This window comes from Triturus cristatus, chromosome 4_2, assembly GCF_964204655.1.
Source record: "Triturus cristatus chromosome 4_2, aTriCri1.1, whole genome shotgun sequence".
Lineage (NCBI taxonomy): Eukaryota > Metazoa > Chordata > Amphibia > Caudata > Salamandridae > Triturus > Triturus cristatus.
The window spans coordinates 942,058,286-942,079,413 of record NC_140586.1 but is presented as its reverse complement, the minus strand read 5'-3'; the positions used below and the strand labels follow the sequence as shown (position 1 = coordinate 942,079,413).

The 21,128-nt window shown below is 44.4% G+C and overlaps 1 protein-coding gene across 1 annotated transcript in view; it reads left to right on the top strand.

Moving 5' to 3' along the window:
* The window catches only part of LOC146839008 (uncharacterized), a 64,970-nt gene that overhangs the window by 30,377 nt on the left and 13,465 nt on the right, over positions 1 to 21,128 (top strand). The window contains exon 3 of the transcript XR_014960761.1: positions 12,548 to 12,934. The gene's annotated coding sequence lies outside the window, so the exon portion shown is untranslated. The remainder of the gene's footprint in view (positions 1 to 12,547; positions 12,935 to 21,128) is intronic.

The following is a 21,128-nucleotide window of genomic DNA, read 5'->3' as shown; positions in this document are numbered from 1 at the left end:
CTAATAAAAACATTTTTGCTAGACTTTTCCAGTGTGTCCTTTATGAGGGCTAGAGTATCAATCATTATAATCAAGGAAAGGGTAAAGTAACATTTGTCAACTGCTCAGATGAACTTTTCTCTCGCAGAATAAACATTATTCCTAATACAATTATTAAAACAGTCAGACATAGACATATTATTACAAAAATGATCCTGGATCTAGGGGACCAGGAGGACCGCACAGGGCCAAGAGAATTAGGAGGAAGAGCTACAAAGGGCTCCTCAAAAATGGGACGACCAATGGGGTACATTTTCAACAAAAAAGTCAAAGAAGTCCTTGGGAAATTAAAGCCGATGTACAACCTGCCAGAGGGGAGTCTTCTCCCTGTGTCCATTTGAGCCTCACAGGCAGGCTCTTGTTGTTCCTACGGTGGAGCTGCACAACTCGCAACTCAGGAATAACGGCCCAGTTTCAAGGGAAAAGTTTCTTCTTTCAGGATAGGGCAGTAACCCACCAGGGCAAATGCTCTCAGCGATCCTGTCCAGTGTCTCAGGCAGTGCACCAGTTTTCTTCACTTCAATCTAACAGGCACCAGAGACACGGCACCTGTACCCTGAACTCAAGTCCTTCCCTAACTCCTGTATTGCTCTGCTGGCACACTGCTCTTTCGTTGGGGCCATAGATTGCATCCAGTGTGCCCAGGTATCTCTTGACCAACACAGGTGAAGACTTCACAGCCAGCATTCAGGAGCGTGATGCTGCAGTACCTGAAGCAACCCTTGTTTCAAAGGGGGTCACCTCAAGCAAGAACTTTGTTGCTGTTCTGGTCGGTTTGTGACTCTCAGCTGGGCATCAAAAATTTGATCCACGATTTCTCCTTTCTGATTTGTGACCCCGTCTTTCGCCCAAGACAGTGGCAGGGGTACACACTTCACATTCCAGTGCTTCCAGCCTTCTACCTTCACTGAGGTCCTGGTTGCCAGCAATGCCTGTGCTGGTTACCTTCACCTTGACTTCAAGCTGGACTGGTGTTGACTCCCCAAGCTGGATCTGATGTCTGTGCCCCTCTGGAAATGGTTGTAAGGCAGCAAATATCTATTGGTGGACAGAACAAAAGGTCTCTAGACAAGGTACAGAAATAATCTATCAACAGAGAGGATAGTCTCAGGATACTTCCTAGTCTTGGGGCGCCCCATATATTAGCAAGGCACCCAAGAACCACTTTCATCTATGTGAGAGTAAAAAAACAACAGCCTGGACCTATTGGCAAGTATAATAGGAACTCTTTGGTGAACTGACAAGAGTAATACGTCACCCAATCCCAAGCAGCCAATGAAGTCTGTGTTCATTTACTAAATTCTGAGGAAAAGAGAAAATCAATACAGACATACTCCAAATCCTTACATCTGTGTATTCCTCTAAAGACCCTCAAGAAAAAAGGAAATGTTCTACACTTTTGCTCATGGACTTTGCATTACTTGTACAGGACTGCAGACACTTCTAAAATGATTTCTCTTAATAAGAGCACCTACATTGTATGCTTAGGACCGTGCTCTCATGTTATAGGAGCAACAGGAAAATCTAAAACTGCTAATTTAACAGGGGTTCCTATTACATAAAGAACTAAAAACTTCAACATAATGGGTACATTTTCTCCAGCAGAACATGTTGTGACAAACAGACTCCTATAATATTTTCCTCAAAAATGTTTGCTAAGGATCAAATGGGCATCTTCCCTGCATTCTACTTTTCACAATCCAAACTATGCAACATCAGCTCCAGTAAGGACTGTCAGTTTATTTACACAGACTAGCTAATAAAAACTAGCAATGCCCTTGCAAAACTGTATGGAGCATGAGAATAACAAACAATAGTGGTGTTATCACCTGAGAAGTTTAGAACAAAAACTACCCACATCTAGTTCCCCTTAACGATCAAATAAGGGAACAGCAATCTAGACTACTCATCCTTTCATAATTTCATCAGGCAGGATGGGCAGTAACATAACATATTTATTTATTCATTTTATTAATGCTAACAGTATTACTGAATAGCCAATTAAATGTCTCATGGCTATTTCACAGTTTAGACAAGCTAAAAAGAAAAGTGAGACAAAGAGAGAGAAAACATAAATTTGCCTACCCTTAATTTGTAGAGGAGCTAGCCTCCTTCCCCCATTTTTGACAGTAGGAAACCTGTAACAGGTTTCATTCTGTCAACACTATCAACCCCTATTTGTAGCAACTGGGCATAAACAAACTCTGAGGAGGTAAATAGCACATTGAGCTAGCTAAAGAACATATTCCTTTAGCAAATGTACAAGTGTAACATGAGGGCGCATGAATTCAAACTAAATCCCATTGCTTCCTTAATACAGCCCTAAAAGCATTAGTGCTATATATATGGCAGAGCCATTGTCTTAATCAGAGCTCACATATACCATTATATTTCCCTCTGTTCATATGAGTGCACAAAAACTTGCTTTTGCCAAAAAAAGTAAGCAAAACCTCTTTCTTGCCCTGCAATTTCGTCTTTCAAATGTCGTAATGTCAAAGAAAGTCGTGCGCTGAGCCTTTAACCTATTCGCAGCTGTTCCACCTTGTGTGCAAGGTTTTCATGCGGTTCTCCCAATTCAAAGTGACCCTGGAGACTGAGAGCTCAACAACCCACTCCATTCCTGTCTACCAGCAATTCAGAGGTAAGCTTAATAACTTCTGCCAGATTTTTGTACATATTTATATTTGTAAGCAGTGTGCTGAGTGCTTGTCTAGCAGTATAGATGTCAGCTATTCATTCTATACTTCATATGTGCATTTACTGGAGCCTAAGGCAGTTTAAAAGCTGCTCTGATTGGAATAACCTCATTTAAATAGTGAATTTTACTCAATTTCGACTTTGATGTTTGGGGCACTTAAAAATGAATATCCTACAATGTTGTTGCATAATAGTCATCCCCAGAATGTCCTCTACATATCCCAGAGATGTGGCATCAGAAATGTATAATGTATACCTTTATAAAAATGAGTTTTGTACGCCTGGGTAAAGTGACATTTCACATGTAAGTTGCCCCCTATTGCTGTATAGCACGGCTTAAATTCAATTTGGATGCTAGGAGGTCACAGCATCATTATTAGGTATTATAAATATTAAAAAACAAATTTAATGCACCTTTCTTAAATAAGATTACTTTTTATATAATCAAAATATATATATATTTTTTTTTTTAATAAATCCAATCATTTTGATGAGTCCACATATGAAAAGCGAGCTGCATCCCTTGCTTATCATATTTAAACACATTCATTCATAACCCTAAGCACAGAAGCCTAACTTCAAACATGAAAGTCTGCGCCACTTTTAAAGGAGAGTCATTATTATTTAACATTAAAAAACACTCTTATCCTTATTTAAAAAGGCATTAAGAAAAGAAATCCCTGCTGTCAATCTGTTCTCTGTTATCAAAAAATAATGAAACTATATTTCTAACTTTTAAAACCGCAGTCTGAAATGCAGGGTTTTACACCGTGTTTGCACTGACTTAAGATGTAGTCGACTTCAGCTATTTTCTTTCTGTGGCCTTGAGTCAGAAATAGCCATATGCTTACACAGCTGCTTGACACGAAGAGGCGTCGAATTCACACGCCTTTCAAGCCAGCCTTTCAAGCCAGGACAAATCTGTCGTTCTGTAATGTGTATTTAGTTCAGCAACAACCAACTCGCTCAGATAATGTGAATGCCTTTTAGTACCTAATACAGAAGGATAAATGCTGTGACATTTTGTATCTTAATTTATTTATTGCAAAACATACAATTTCGTTTTTTGAAGCTTTTCTTTTTATTCCTATTCAATGTAGATTCTATATTTATCTTTAACATTGTGGCAATTTGCACACATTTATAGTGTCTTACTCTGTCAATTTAATGATAGCGTGCAGCTATTTAGCATATATTATATAATTCATTGCTGGATTATTTTAAAATATATTTTATTTTAATGATATTTTGCATGACAGAATGATGACAAAAAAACATTGAGCTCACTCCAGACATTTTCAAAACGGTGTCATACACATAATACAGGGCACTTAAGGCTAGCCATTCTTGCACCAAGAGCGCAATCGCTATTTACTCACACAAGTACCACTAATTACAAACCACAGACATTTAAACACACATTTAACCCACAGATCAACACTTAGGACAGAAACAAAAGACAGCCCACAGACTATACTTAAACCAAACCATTTGTAAATACTAGTTGTAACTCATATTACCTACATTTGGCTGGCAGAACACCAGGAAAAAAACCGCTCTGCATATCACCACTTATGAATGTTACTAAGTGCACAGACCAGGATCCTTTCTAGGTACATATTTAGTTCCTCGGGGGTACTAGTCACCAAGGAAGAAATACGTTTTTATACCTAAACCTAGTTAAGTATCCCCTCTAGGGGAGCCGGCTAATTCTATACAAGTTCCAAAATGGTACCTCCAAGAAAGCTACACATTCTACGATGTGTGCTAAGAACAGGCATGCCAAGAATATTGCAGCATATACAATATTATACACAAAGTAGCACTTAACTCAAAGTGTACCGTTCAAGTTTACAAAAGTTTCTCATTACCTGCCTACATAAATTGCATTTTATGTATTTCCAAATTCCAAATATTGGCCAATTTCTATACAAGTCCAAAAAGCGTCGCAGCAAACGACCTTAACAAGCACAAAAATCTCCAACCTCGGTGCCAAGTTCTGAGTGGCCAAACGGTCATTTTTAGAATACTCACGCCAAAAATGTTCTCAGTCAGGAGTGGTAAGCAGTTGGAGGAGTCCAATCAGGAAGACCAGAAATATACTGGGCTGCAGAGACTTAATCTCAGTTTTAGGGTACCTTTTTACTAGAATCCTGTTCTGTCCTCCTCAGTAGATTCCTGTCTCCCATTAAGATCACTCCCTTGGATAGCCACTTCTCTGATGAGCCTCACAGAGGGCACCAATTGATGAAATCAAACCTTCTCAGGGGCTTCACTGATAAACCTGGTCCTTTTAAACCAACAAAGAAGAGATTGGCACAGAAGCTGTAATATAAAAGACATCTTTTTATTAACCTCAGAAGAGGGAAAAATGTGTCATACAGTATTCTCAAATCACTGTAGGAGACATTTCTAAGGAGTACAGAGAACAGGGGCTTTATAAACCCACACAGGGGCTCAAAAGAAGGCGGTACAAGTACACATGAGAAGAGTTACACACATAGATGGTCATACAGAAAATGCACAGTCAACAAGTAGGAGGAGTAATAAGTTGCTGACATCAGTTAGAACAGCCTGACAGTTCTATACTAGGAGCAGGTGCATTCTACTAGCTAGGCACTTCTGAGCATGTCTAAGACTGAGAGAGGGAAACAACAAATGGCCAGCACATAGCTAACTAAAATGGCTGCCAAGTACAAAATGGCTTTAAGCTCATGCTTAGAGATTAATGCAATCTTTAACACTCTTACTGGCCCATCTCGCTGCTAAATGTGGAGGCTACGGTCTTGGTCAAAGCCCTGGCGACACGGTTGCTATCGGTCCTGCCGGACCTGATCCACGTGGATCAGTCCGGTTTCATGCCCCATAGGAGCACTCGCCACAATTTGCGAAGGCTATATGGGGTTTTGTATATGACGGAGGCGGTGGGTGATGCTCAAACGGCCCTAATGCCTCTAGACGCATCTATGGCCTTCGATAGTATTGAGTGGCCGTATTTATTCAAGGTTCTTCAGAGGCTGGGTTTTTTCCCGGCTTTCTGTAGTTGGGTGCGACTGTTGTATGAACAGCTGTTAGCACGAGTCAGGGTAAACGGAGCGATGTCTTGTCTATTCCCCCTGCGCAGGGGAACCAGGCCGGGGTGTCCCCTGTCCCCGCTTCTTTTTGCCCTGGCTCTTGAGCCCCTGGCGCACTGGATCCGGCGGGACAGATCCTTCTGGGGCCTGGTGCTCCACGACCTATGGGAAGAGCGTATATCGTTATACGCAGATGATATTGTTTTCTATATGGCCCGCCCGTACCATTCAATTGCACAGGCGCTTCACCTTTTCGAGTTGTTTGGGAGCTACTCTGGCTTCACGATTAACTGGACCAAATCCCTCATTTATCCCCTCTTGGGCCCTCCACCACGGATCCCGAGGGGTTGCGCGGCATCGCTGGTGACGGGCGGCTTCAAATACTTGGGGGTGTATGTCACCAGGGATAGGGCAGAGTTCTTTAACAAAAATCTTGAACCCCATTTGGCGAGGCTGGCAACTGATGTGTCCCACTGGAGGTCCTTGCCCCTTTCCCTGGTTGAGCGTGCGGCGCTGTTCAAGATGTTGGCTCTGCCGCGGCTGCTATACGTTTTGCAGAATGCACCGTACCCGGTCCTGAGCGGGGTGTTTCGGCGCATATCGCAATCTGTACGTATGCTGTTGTGGGAGGGGGAAGCCCGAGGATAGCGCTGCGAAAACTCACGAGAGGGGTGTATGACGGGGAGCTGACCATCCCAGAGGTCCAGCTGTATTACTGGACTTCTCAACTGCAAGTAATCAACGACTGGGTCTATGCGCCGGGTTCGGAACCTGCCTATCGGGTGGACAGGTTTGTTATGCCGGGAGGTGTTTATGAGTCATTCCTCTATACACGGCGGTTGCGACAGGATCTGCCCTCGCAAACGGAGGTGGTCTTCCACTGCTGGCGGGAAGCGAATACATTTCTGGGGTGGACTGGCAAATTGACAGGCAGGACCCATTTGTGGGTGGGGGATCACTTGGTTGAAGTTAAGGGGCTCGTGGGCTGGAAGTTAATTGGAATAGAATACCTGGGTGACGTGTGGAAAAGAGACGCCCCTAGATCCTTTGAATACCTTCAACGAGAATACCAATTGCATGACTCCCAGCGTTTTCACTACTTTCGCCTTCTGCACGCCTTGCGTTTCCATGTGCGCTCTGACACTTCCATTCCAGAACATTCCCCCATAGACGACAGGCTTCTTCTTGACCCCATCCTCGGTAGGCCAACATCCACTATTTACCGCAAACTCATAAATAATATGCCTGACCCCTTGGTTTCCCTGCGGGAGAGATGGGAAGGGGATGTCGGTCACCTTGAAGATGACGATTGGCAGGACGCCCTACAAAGCCCCCGCGAAGTTGCAATTCGGATTAGGTTCCCCCTCGTACAGCTAAAAATCCTGCACCGGGTGTACTACCCTCGGATCCAACTTTTTGCATGGGCAGGAGCCTGTCTCCACTATGTGTGCGGGGATGTCAGGGGGAGGGGAGTTTCTATCATATCCTCTGGGAATGCCCGAACATAGTACCCTTTTGGACGCGGGTAGCGCGAACAATGGCGACTGATTTGCATATGGCCATGTCTGAACTGGGGTGGCAGAGTGGGCTAAAGAACGGTGATGGATCAAACCCAGATCTGTTGACTGGGTGTGAGTGTTTGATTGGTTCTGATGCTCCGTCCATCACCACCCCCTTTTGTACCGCTTTGTTCGCCATAAGTTGGCAGAGTATGCTCAGACGTGAGTCCCTTGCTCACTTTGCCACTGGATTCAAGCAAGCCTGGCTGAAGACGGCTGAAATGCCAGAAACCGGTCCTAGGAAGCTTGTTTCCGGTCCAGGGAAGGCATGGCTTGGCAGTTCGGGCTTGACTGTTCCCATGAGGCACAGGGTCAGACTGATTTGCATATGGCCATGTCTGAACTGGGGTGGCAGAGTGGGCTAAAGAACGGTGATGGATCAAACCCAGATCTGTTGACTGGGTGTGAGTGTTTGATTGGTTCTGATGCTCCGTCCATCACCACCCCCTTTTGTAACGACGGTGGTGGGCTCCCCGGTTGCAGAGATATCAGGCGTCCAGGAATGGAGGGGAGGGGGACCAAGTGTAAGTATGGTATTGTCCCATCATGCTGATTTGTGTATATCCCATGCAAGGGTGGTACCTCTTATACCTTGTGATTTTGGTGATATTCTGTATGAGACCATGAGTAAAGTTAATAAAAAGATTTATAAAAAAAAAAAAATTAAAAAAAGAATTTGATGAAACAGCTAGCCTGGTATGATGTGTGGAGGAGTAAAATGGGCAATAAAAGAGGTTACACCTTGCATAATAAAAAATATGGACATAAGTCTACATTAAACTACTTCCTGCTGAGTACAGTTTTAAAGAAATGGGTTCAGGATGCTAAACATGTGGGGGAACATCATTCTGACCATTCAGCAGTGACATTATCACATAAGGTTCCAGTTAGACCGAACCCCAGGTGATGGACACTGGAGCATGCCATTCTTTTGGAGGAGGGCATAACTGAGAAGTTAATATCGGAATCAGAGGCCTTTTTTCAAATTAATTTAGGTACTGCCCCAATACAAGTGGTCTGGGATGCGTACAAACTTTAAAAAAAAATCTTTTTATTAGGCAGCTTGCAGTAAAGAGAAATAAGCAACAGTCCAATCAAGGACTACAATTCGCATTGATTTTTAGCCAATACAAGCCATTTTCAGAGGTGAAACAACAGTTAGCAGTTACATATATAACTGAAACAGGAGCACTGTAATAACTGTATAGAATCCCAACTCCCTTCCCTTATGTCAACCCCACCCAAAGGAACCCATCCCAACCCACCCCCCTCAATAACGTGGATTGCAGTACATTGTACACTGATGACACTGTATTAAACAGATATGTACACAAGTAGGTGGCTGATAAACATTTACAACTCGGTCTGCATCTCTCAGGAGTAATCTCCCGGTGAACGTTAGAAGGCCAGTATAAAATTTACAATAAGTTTGGCTGAGTGTTTAAATAGTTCGTAAAAGGCGCCCAGAAGTCCTTGGGGCGTGAGGTTTCAGGTAGCTCATATTCAAACACTGAGTATGAAGTTCCTATCGAGAGACGAAAGAAGAAAAATGCTAACTGTGTGGTTGAAACCGATGAAAAGTCGGAGAGTGATCTCCTTATTGGAATAAGACCCTCACACACTTGACAAGTAGGTGTCTTGCTTCATCATCGGGTCTGCTCCTACTCGGGCCGGCGCTGCAATGCCCGATCAGGCACCCATTGAGGGCCCTACTTCTCGGAGATCTTTTTTCCAGAGCCGATAGGTGAAGTGCAAGTGAGGGTCCTAGTGTCAGTACACGTGAAGGTGTTGTGTGCGTTAAAATAGGGAAAAATAATCCAATCCAAAAATAATTTAATGAGTATGGTTACTTCCCTAATTAAGATGAAAATGGCGCGTATCGTCACTTCAATGTTGTGTAGTGATACGCTAAAAAGAGGTCGACATGTTTCTTGCCTATTTATCAAAGTTGATGGCAATTCCTCAGGACCTAGTGATATACTACCTCCACATTTTTTGGTGGTGGTCACCCAAAGCGAATAGTGAAGGAGCGGCCACCATTACAGCACCCTAAAAAATGTGTAGGGGTGGTTGGTACCTTGGTGTCAACCGGGGTAAGCAATGCTTAACCCTCGTTCAATCCGTGCCGGGCCATAATGGTACCGGTCTCCGCCAGCACTGCTGTGGTTTTGCAGTTGGATTACAGCGTTAACCCTACCCCTGCGGATCGGCCGGTCCAAGTAGACTCTTTTTAGCTTGATCTGGAAGAGGGTGAATTTAAGCTACCGACGGAGCTGTGGGGAGAGAACTTGCCTGGCAGCAACCCCGAAGAGTTATGGCACGTATCACACGACATTTTGTATACTACAGTGCAACCTGCAAATTTAAGAAGAAAACAATTCTTTTGTATTCACAGGGTGTCTTGGTCTCCCCTTAAGCTCTCAAAATTCTTGAAAGGCCCAGTGCCAAAGTGCCCAAAGTGTTTCCAGATCAATGCAGATGATGCCCATATGTTTTTAACTTGTCCAAAGCTACGTAATTTTTCAGTGGAGGTAAATAGAAATATGGAAGGTATTTTTGGTGTAAGCACCCAGGTAAGCATAACTTTAGTCTTTTTTGGATTGTTTTCACATTATGAGTCTATGTCAAGGTGGGAAAACAAGTTATGTCTATATCTGATTTTAATTGCACAAAGAGAAATCTGCAAAAAGTGGATTAAGAAAACTTCTCCAACTATTAGACTGGGTGATCGCTATTAAATACACAATGAAGTTGGATAGAGTTAAATTAGAAAAAGATAAAAATAATAAAAAAGATTTTTGGGGTCCATGTGAGGAATGGTTGGGCACTTTAGACCAATAAAATAAAATCAGTCCAAGCCTTTACACTAACTTACTTCATCTCTCTGGTTTCTGTGAGGCACCCTGTGTGATACAGAACAAGCTTGTAGAGAGGCTCTGTGTAAAGTATATCCATCTAGATACAGAGCTCTCCAGTTTTTGCCATTTGAGTGGGTGCCATAGGAGTAAATCGAATAGCTCTGAATTTATCTGATGGCGAAAGAGGACAAAAAAAAACCAATGTCAGTACCAATTCTTCCATATTTTATTTCGTTTAACTACTGGGCCAACCATTTTTGCGTTTTATAGTTTTCCTATAAAAATACAGACAAAAAATTGATGGACAATACAGAGGTGGACCAGTAGAATTTAACTTTTGGTGAAATAAGGTTGATAGAAAAATAACATCAATTTGTACTCACATTAGAATCCCCATGCCTGAGTCCTGGAATCGTTTGAATTAGTTAGGGGGTACCAGTGCATGTTGTTTTTAGTAGAATGACATGAGTATCAGTAGGGATTTGGGTGATGAAGGTTTATGTGGATTCAGTGTCTTCTGGTGAGTGAATATATGGTCTGCTGCAAAGCATAGGTATTGTGTTAATGCTATTTTTGTCTTGTGCTTGCAATGAAAAAATAAAGTTGCATTGCAGAGTAATGTGGCTGTGTAGCAATGACATTTATTTGTTCTATATTCATTGTACAGTGCTTGATTTATGATTTCATGTGATTTTTGTGCAAAGCTTTTGGATTTATGTGGAGAAGTTTATGGATTCAACAAGAGTATAAGATCACAAGATATTATTATACTATTATATTTGTCTATCCAAATAAAGGTGTGAGTTATCACGTCAAGGTTATCAATGGTTTATTGAATCTCTAATCTAGTTGGAAACGTAAATTAACTGGAATAAGTGGTGTTTATTCCTTAGTGCACAAGGACAGACATGCTAATCAAAAGGTGGGTTATCGCTGTTGGAGAACTTCTCTTAGTGTGTTGGTAGTGGTGGTATTAGAATAGCGTGTACCAACGTTCCTTTTCAACTGTAAGTTTGATTTCCTTCCTACTTGTTTTAGTCATTGATAATACGTCTAACATTTATTTATTTCGTCTTGAATTGCAAAGCTTTTTTTGTGCGAATCACAAGTCTTATACTGGCACATGCATCAAGCAAAATTCCCCTCGCAAAAATTGCGATTCGGTAAAATAGCCGGTAAGTGACCACAAAACAACACTTTCCAATGCATCAACCCCCAATAGCGAAAATTCAAGATAATCGCAAAAAATGTCCCCGCAAATTTAGCGGTTAGAAAAATAGCGATTATATAATAGCGAAAACGAAAACTGCTCCTGCTAATAGCGAATAGCTAATAAAGAATCGCAAACCAATGCATTAAAACTCGCTAATAGCAATTTTAATCAAAATCGCTATTTAACAAGAGCAGAATAAGGGGAATCTCAACCTGGAGGTAAAGTTGAGTAAACAAATAAAAAAATCCCCAAAAAAAGAAATCACAGGTGCAACCAATCTGAAACCCTTTTAAAATGCATCAGGAGACCCCGTAAGCCATTCACAATGGCAGCCCTCTACGTGCTTGCAAGGAGGATGAGGATAAATGCAGCAGCCCAGCGCAGGAAGAGGATACAGGATGCAGGAGAGGGTATTCCGAGTGCACATAACATTGCTGGGCCAAAATGAGGAAGAAATATACGATAAGTATCGTCTGAATCGTGCAATGATAATGCGCCTAATTGCAGATTTGGAACCCCTACTGCAGCACCAGACCCGTAGGACCAATGCCATTCCTGCACACGTCCATGCTCTATGTAGCCTGCACCTACTGGCATCAGGCAGTTTCCAGGGGGTAGTAGCGGTAGCCGGAGGTGTATCCCAAAGCGCACTCTCACGCTTCTTCCGGAAATTCCTTGACGCCATGATGACAAAGGTCCATACCCACATCACCTTCCCCACAACCCCACAGGAGTTGAATCAGACCAAACTGAAGCACTACCAGGTGGCTCAATTCCTACATGTCATTGGATGCATTGACTGCAGGCATGCCCTCATCTGTCCCCCCTCAGCCAACAAGTACATCTTCTGAAATAGGAAGTCTTACCACTCCATCAATGTCCAGGTAGTGTGCAATTCTAAGCATATATTAACGGACATCGTAGCACAATTTCCCGGAAGCACACATGACTCGTATATATTACGCCACAGTGGCATCCACAGGCATCTGCTCAGCGGTGAATTTGGAGAGGGACACCTACTTGGTACATACATATACCTATTTGTTACATCATTATACCAAATGTGATTGCATTACAGCGACTAACCCTTTGCTTCCCACCCTGTAGGTAACAGCGCATACGCCTTGCGCGAATACATCCTGACCCCTTACCTCAACCCAGCAACACCACAGGAACATCGCTACAATGCGGCACACATTAGCACAAGGAATGTGGTTGAAAGGACATTCGGAATACTAAAAAGTCGCTTCAGGATCCTTCATAAGACTTCATAAGGTGGTGCATTACAGTGCAAACCCGAAACCTGCAGCAGGATTGTGGCTGTATGTGCCATGCTGCACAACATTGCCACAAGAAGAGGCATACCAATCAAGATGGACGAGAATGACAATGATGGTGACGACCAACCACATGCACAACACCGACAGGCACATGTGGCAAACACAGCCGAAGGTCAGAGGAGACGTGCGCACATCACACAACATCATTTCTGAGGTAGGAAAGAATTAACCATCACAAGATATTGTGGAATGTGAATGTTTTATTAACATGAGCACATGTCAAACAAAAGATTTATGTTTTGCAAATTGTGACGGTGATTGCATAGGTTGATTAAGTAAAAATAAACTAGTTAACAGCACTGGAGGGCAATCACAATTTTGAAATGGACCATGGTTACACCACCATGGCCAAGGAGGTGGATATGCATGCCTAGCGCCTCTTGCCACGTACCTCCAGCCTCCTGTCGCATGACTCTGCAACATCAGCCTGATGTGTGCTTGTGGATGTTGAGCTGCGTGAACTGCGCCTCCTGTTAGTGGTCACTGGCACAGACACGCGACTCAGGCTCGATGCCTCCTCACTACCCTCTTCCCCTTCCAAGTTGCTGGCAATCACAGTCCCAGACTGGAGGTGTTCCACAGCAGTGGTCACTTGGCCTAAGACCTTTGCAACGTCCCCACAGAAATGGCCCAGATCAATCTGTAAAGACACGGAGTGCCGTGCCAATACTGCAGTGGTGTTGCTGAGCTTGGTTATGGCCCTTGTATTAGCTGACATACGTAGCAAACTCTGCCGATGCCTCCGACGCTTAGAGCGTTGTCCTGCAAGAACGGCACGGGTGAGCTCCTGTAGGCTCTGGTTTGTCTGTCGATTTCCCTCCGCAACAACTGTAGTGAGGTCACGCACACAGTCTGACATAGTGCTCATGTTTTTGGCCAACTTGGAGATCTGCATGTTGATGGTGCCCATGTGTCTCCCCTGTAGGCGCTGCACACGTAGCATCTGCGACTCAACGCCGCGATATACATTTGGAGCCTGTTCTACATCAGCCACAATATGGGTCCTGGGCCTGCGCCATTGTCCTAGTCGGACCTGTGCTGGTGTTGGAGCTGGTAATGGGACACGTGGCTGGCTGGGGACTGTTGTGGGTTGTGGAGTCGGCTCTGATTCCATTTCTTGCAGTGCGGGTACATGTGCCCTGCGTTTTGGTGGTGGGGTGGTGTACATTCAGGCTCCACAGAGGTCTCTACATCCGTCTCTGCAGGTGTCTCAGAGATAATGAGCCGGTCACTGTCCTCGGAGTCCACCTGAGCTGCATCTGTGTGTGAAACAGTGCAGTGTTAGTCTTGTTTGTTCCTAAATCTGTTTCTCACATGGCCTACTTCGTACATAATAAATCACTGATTTAAACAAACTGTCTGACATGAAGTGTTGTTATGTTTAATTAAGCATTGATGATTATCCATGGCCACTTGGCTCACATGACTACAACTCCCATGATGCTTCATGTGTATGAGGGAAAATGTGGAATGGACTTCTCCCTGCACACTGTGATTTAACCCTCTGGTGAACCCTATTCTAAATTGTTCATTGCTCACAGGGACTGTGCCGTCTGCCTGGAAACAGGCAATGGTCATTCCGCTCCTGAAAAAACCGTCATTGGACCGGGATGTTCATGCGAACTATCGACCTATCTCCTTACTCCCTGCTTTGGCTAAAGTGACAGAAAAGCACGTCCAGTCTGTCCTTTCTCATTTCGTGGAGGCTCACGGCCTCCTCCACCACACCCAATCCGGTTTCCGTACGAACATGAGCACAGAGACAGCCCTGTTAGAGGTAGTGGAGGCCATCAAGGAAGTTCAGGACTCTGGGGGTAAAGCGATGTTGGTGTTACTCGATCTCTCGGCGGCGTTTGACACCGTTCCTCACGACCGCCTTCTGACCCGTTTGGGGGAGATCGGGATTGGAGGTACGGTGTTTAAATGGTTTAAGTCTTTTCTGACTAACCGCCAACAGACAGTCTGGGCACCTCCGTACTCGGCGACAGTGCCGCCTCTGGAAGTAGGAGTTCCTCAAGGATCTATACTCAGCCCGATCCTTTTCAATATTTATATGACCCCGCTGGCTGCACTGGTCGAGTCCTTTGGAGCCCAGATTGTTTCCTACGCCGATGACACTCAGCTTCTTTTCACGTGCAGCAAAAATATGGATTTCAACGGTGACCGTATTAAGAGCTGTTTGGCCGCGGTCTTCAAATGGTTCCACTGCAACCAGCTAAAATGTAACTCTGATAAATCGGAGGTTCTTTTCTTCGGCTGCCCTCCTGATCCATGCTGGAGGTCTTGGTGGCCTGCGGATATGTTTCCCCCTGCGGACGTGGCCTCGGTGGCCAAAAATCTCGGAGTTAAATTGGACAACTGTCTCTCCCTGAAACCACAGATCCAGAGCCTTGTTGGTCAATGCTTCGGCATCTTAAAAATGCTAAGAAAATTTCTTCCTGTTTTGTCCATCGCCCACAGGAAGATCATGGTGCAGGCCCTGATAGGCTCCAGGCTTGACTATGCCAATGTCCTGTACCTGGGTCTCCCCAAATGCCTTCTCTCTCGCTTACAGGTTGTACAGAACTCGGCCGCGCGAGCTATCTTCGGCCTTAGCCATCGCTCCCATGCCACGGGACTACTGCAATCTCTGCACTGGCTCCCCATCAAGAAGCGTATTGAGTTTAAGGCACTTATCACGACATTTAAATCGCTTCATGGTATTGGCCCTCTCTATCTGAGAAAAAGGACTAGTTTCTATCGACCCACCAGATCTTTGCGCTCTGCGTCACTATCCCTCACTGCGGTCCCGGCAATTAAGCGCTCCCGGATCGGAGGGCGGTCCTTTCAACATCTAGCACCACTCGCTTGGAATGCCCTCCCTCTGGCGTTAAGAAAGTGTGATAACCTGACGACCTTTCGAAAGAAGCTCAAAACTTGGCTTTTCAGCCTCTAAGTCCTCCCCTTGGTAGATGCTCTGTGGTCTAGGGTCTGTCAGCGCCGGGACACTCTGTCTGAGTAGCTGAGCGCTTAACAAAACTCTGGATAACATAACATAACATAACATTTGCCTGGGGGTATGTGTATGGATATATAGTACGCATAGTATTAGCGCTTGCATGCATCTTACCTTGTTGTGTACTCCCTGTCCCGGATGTGTCCAATTGGGTGACTCCCACGACTGCCTTGGGCTCAATCGTCCCCTCACAAGGTCCTCCAGGGCTGTGTTGGTGGGTGCTTTCGATGGTCCCCCTCCTGTGCCAGCTGCTTCATTCACCCTTTCGGCTATGCGCTCCTTGCAATGCTTCCTGAGGTCGTACCACCTTTTCGTCAGATCTTCAGTGGTGCGGTGGGTGACTCCCACAGCATTCACTCTCTCCTTGATGCGCAGCCATATTTTGCGCTTCTCCGCCTCTGGCACCTTCAGGGACAACTTGCCAAACAGTTTGTCGTGGCTGCTGCTCACCCCCTCTATCAGGTGTTCGAGTTCCCTGTCCGAGAACTTCATCTTTCTCTTCCTTTGTGTGGCACTGTTCCCTGCAGCATTTTTGTCCATCCTGGCTATGTGAACTGTAGCTGGATTGTGAAGGTGCTGTGTCTCTGCTCAGCTTCAGTACTCTGCCTCCTCCTCTGAGCTCCTCAGGGCACTGAATGAAGCATGGACTGAATGACTTCCTGGTTGTGATGTCATCAGACTGCTTCTAACGTGACCCACTTTTTGCAAAATCGCTAATACCGAAATCGCAAATACCGAAATCGCTATTTACTAGTTTGTGGGTTAGCGACTCGCAATCATGTATTCGGTATTTTTTTGAGATTTTTAAGGGATCGCTAAAATTAACCGATTCAGTACATACATCTCAGTTTGCGATTTTTTTTATTGCGATTCCTTATTTTTCGCTAATAAGGAATCCTTTAGCAATTTTTGATGCATGTGCACCATAGTTATTTTAAAGTTGCAATGGGTGCACATTTGAATAAAACTGTTAATACTACTCATGAGGGAGAGGCGTTGCCCCTAGGTCGTACACCAGCCTACAAAATGTTAATAAATCCCGGGTTGACATACGTGTTTGTGGCTTACAAAATTGAATAAGGTCACTGCTGATGATAAGCAAATGCAACTTCCTGTGCATGGTAGTTTTAATGTGAGAAAGATTGAAAATTTGAGGTGTGCCATGTATGAGATGAAGTCACAACCTAGACGTATACGCAGTTCGAGTCTTTGAATGAGTGGGATTATGTAGTGAATAAGAAGAAACATAACAAAAGGTTAAAAGGTTTGGTTAAAAACGCCATTAACCATTGGCTGATTATTGATAACTTAGAGAAAATGAAAATAAAAGCTGATAATAATAACAACAAGGATGACAAATAGAAAGAGATGGGAGAGAAAGAGAGGGGTTGTGGGGAAGATGAATTTATAAATAATTTGTGATTGAGAGACCGCCATCATATAATGAGGCTTGTGTGGAAGTGCAAATGGTGGAGAAAGGTGCGGGAGAGAAAAGCATAAGGATAGATGAGCAGGCCCTAGCTCAATTACCCCAGTTGCCTCATCTGCTGAGCAAACAAAAGAGATTGATATTTTATGGTGAAAAATGTAATTAGAAGAAATTCTAAATGGTACAATTGGCTCACAGATGACAATGATATGGTGGAGAAAGGTGCGGGAGAGATGAAGCAGGACCTAGCTCGGTTACCCCCATTGTCTCAGTTTAAATAGAAGAAGTTACAAATGGTACGATTGGCTCAGAGATGACAATGTTGTATAATGAAGGAAAATTTAAATATTTGAGTTTGGAAGTGACAAAACGTGATGCTTATGAGAAATTTTGAGGATTTAGCTAAAGAGCATCATGTGAATTCAGCAGTATGAAGCGTGACATTTGTACCATCGAGTACACACCTGACAGAATGAATAAGTACAATAATAGATTGGGAGGATGTGAAAAAATATAAAAACAAATAGACAATGAAGGGAAGAAAATCACAAAGGAAAAGGATAGAAATAAGAGATGCTGATAACAGTGGCTCTGAGTTTGAAACCATTGATGCAAAATGATTTTTTTTGAGAAGTGTATGGAGGAACGAATGTGTATGTTCCATGGTTGAGAGCTGATCTTTCTACATTCACGACGAATTTCCACAAGCTTAGAAGGAACCAGAAAAGTGGTGCACAGAGGGGGAGAAGATTGTAACTGTTTTGAAGGTGTTTTGTATAGTTGTATTTATACAGCGCTTACTACCCCTGATGAGGGGTCTAAGTGCTTTTTTACTAGTAGTATGCTATGCCGAAACCCAAAAAAGATTAGTGGTAGATTAGTATAGTGAAATTTGAGCTGTTGGCATTGGAGTCTGTAAGTTGGATTGAAAAGGATGATGGGGGGATAGAAGAGGGATGGGTCTAGAAAGTGTTTGAGAGATCATTGTAGTAAGATGAGGTTTGAGGTGAGTATAAGGAGAGATGAAGGAGGGAAGAATCTCTATAAATGGATTAGGGAGAATAGAAAAGTAAAATGAGTTTTGGGACAAGTCAAAGGAGGGATATGTGATGGAAGAATTTAGAGATCATAGTATTAAAATGAGGTTTGGGGTGAACCAAGGAGGGATAGAGGAGGGAAGAGTCTAGAAAGGGTTAGTTTGGAGATCATAGTAGTAGAATGAGGTTTGGGATGAGTCAGAGAGTGGAGGTAGAGGATACATTGGGAGAGGTATAGGGTGAAATGTAAGGCAAAGCATTAGATAGAGTAAATTCTTTTTTTTACAGTAGGAGTAAAGTAAACATATGTAGATACATAAGTACATAATATTATACATATGTATGTAAAGAAATACACATTTCTAGATGATCATGCATATAATCAAATTAAATGTTTATATACAGAGGGATATGCTGTACATTTGTGTTTGAGTATGGTGGTTATGCAGGAAAGAGCCAACTCTTGAGTAGTCTTTTGACGATAAGAGAGTAATCTGTGGATTTCATGTTTGGGGTAATGAATCACATATTTTGGCTGCTTGAACAGAGAAAGATGTGCCACTGATAGTGTTTTCCCCGTATGGTGAGATTTCGAGGCGAGTTGCCAATCTGGAGCAGAGATTCCTTGTTGAATGTATTTGGAGATTTTATTCCTGTTGAAGAGTGGTCCTGTTCCATGTATTGCTTTGTGGGTGATACAAAGCAGCTTGATCAATGTAGGGCCCTCAAGGCAGGGGAGATGTGGGCTTGTGGCTTTACCTGTAGTGCTAACCTGGCAGCAGAGTTCTGAATCCGTTGTAGTCTTTACATAGGCGTTAAAGATGATCCATGGTAGTGGCTATTGGCGTAATCAGGTTTAGTACAAGAGAGATAGTAGCCTGGACCTTGTGTGGAAATCCCAGGTGAGGGAAGATGCGTCGCAGAGTTTTCATAGTAACAAAGCTTGATCTTGCTAATTTGGCCACTTGGGCATTCATTGATAACTTGGAGTCCATGGTAATTTCAAGGTTTCTTACCTCCTTAAATATTTTAGGAGGTGGTCCCTGATCGTCAGGCCAGGTGCAGAGTGAGGCATAATTTTTCCAATCTCCACATGTGAGTATTTCCGGTTTGGGACCATTCAGTTGGAGATGGCTCCATGTCATTATTATAATTATTATTATTATTATTAATTAGCATTTGTTGAGCGCACGGCTACCCTAAGGCATCCCAACCCTAGCGTCAGAACAGGTTAAAATAGGTTGCTAGCAATTACTCTTCTGGAATAGCCACGTTTTAAGACACTTCCGGAAGGTAAGGTGTGAAGTTTCTAGCCACAGATTGAGAGGGAGGGTATTCCACAATCTGGCTATGTTGTATGAAAAGGAGCGACCTCCGCTATGCATCCTCTGATCAATGGCTCTGAGGCAACTGAAGATTTGTGAGTTTTCAACGTCTTTGGGGCTTTCCAGTTGAAGGAGTATTTTTGTGTCATCTGCATAGTTATAGCATGTCGGCTGAAATTGATTGTTCATTGCCGGTAATGACTTCATGTAGATGTTGAAAAGCATGGGCGAGATGATAGAGCCTTGAGATACCCCATCTTTTGTGAATTACAGTCAGGATGAGAAAGGGGGGGATAGTTGTTTTGTTTTGAAGGTAGGATGTGATCCAGTCGATAGCAGTCCTGTTAGACCTGTCAGCCCTTTGGGTGGTCCCTCCTCATCATTATTTATTTTGTCCCACTTTTGCCTCAAACCCTGTTTGAATTTTTCCTTTTTGGGAACCACCAGACTTTTTCGTGTTGCTACAGATTCAGGGAGCCATTTTGGCTACCCCTGAAACTTCTGTCTGAGGGCCTGAAGCACAAAATGGTGGCCTCCCATGACATCACCAGCATCCACTGGAACCTACCAGCACCTTCCAGAACCTTCCAGGAGATTCCAGAACTGTGTGACAGTTGGAAACCGTTTAGAATGTTGGGAGGATAAGAGAGGCAGTTGGCAGTTGGAGCTGGCAGTTGGCACCTGACTGGTGAAGAGAGAGGAGCACAACAGTGAAGGAGGAAGGAGTGAAGCAGCAGGGGTGGAAACTTGTGCCTGGAGTGGGGTCCATAAACCCACCCTTGATACTTGTCCCTACTGATGGATCCCAGCCTGTAGCCCTGTGTGGGAAGAAGACAGAAAACCATCCTAAGGACCTGGACAGCAGGAACAGGCCTTAGAAATAAGAAGACAGCAAGATTCTGACCTGAGTACTGGTTTCCCTGGAGCCTGGCGTCGAGTAGCCGAAGACCTGGAGCCCGAGGTGGAGAAGCGGCGCTGACTGAGGTAGCAGACGTCGTACCCGGAGCCGCCTGAGGTCGTAAGAGGGCGCCGGCGGAGGTCGAGAGGAATACCAAGGGTCGAGAAGGAGGTGAACCGAGGTCGAGCGAGCGGCGTCATCGGAGGAGTGAAGTCCGCCCTCCGGAGTCGTCGGAGACCGAGGTAGAGGTGAGCCGGAGGTCGGGAGTGAGGATCGCACTCCGGAGTCGCCCGGAACCTGTGAGGAAGAGCACCGGAGGTCGGGGGTGAGGATCGCACCCCGGAGTCGCCGGAAGTCGACAGCGAGGCCAGGCCGGCCGACGTCATCGGAGCCGAGAGCGCCATCGGACCGGAGCCGCCCGAAGTCGACATCGTGAAGAGACTGCCCGACGCCGTCGAATCGGAGGTCGAGGTCGAATTGAGGCCACCGACATCGGACCGGAACCGCCTGCCGGCGTCGTCAAAGAACTGACATTGTGCCGAGGCCGCCGAGACCGAACCGGAACCGCCTCACGGCGTCGACACGACTCCAGCGGCGTCGGAACATCAGAAAAGGGCAGTAAGTGGAGTAGAGGGCGCCTAAGGCCCTGTGGAGACCTGAGAGA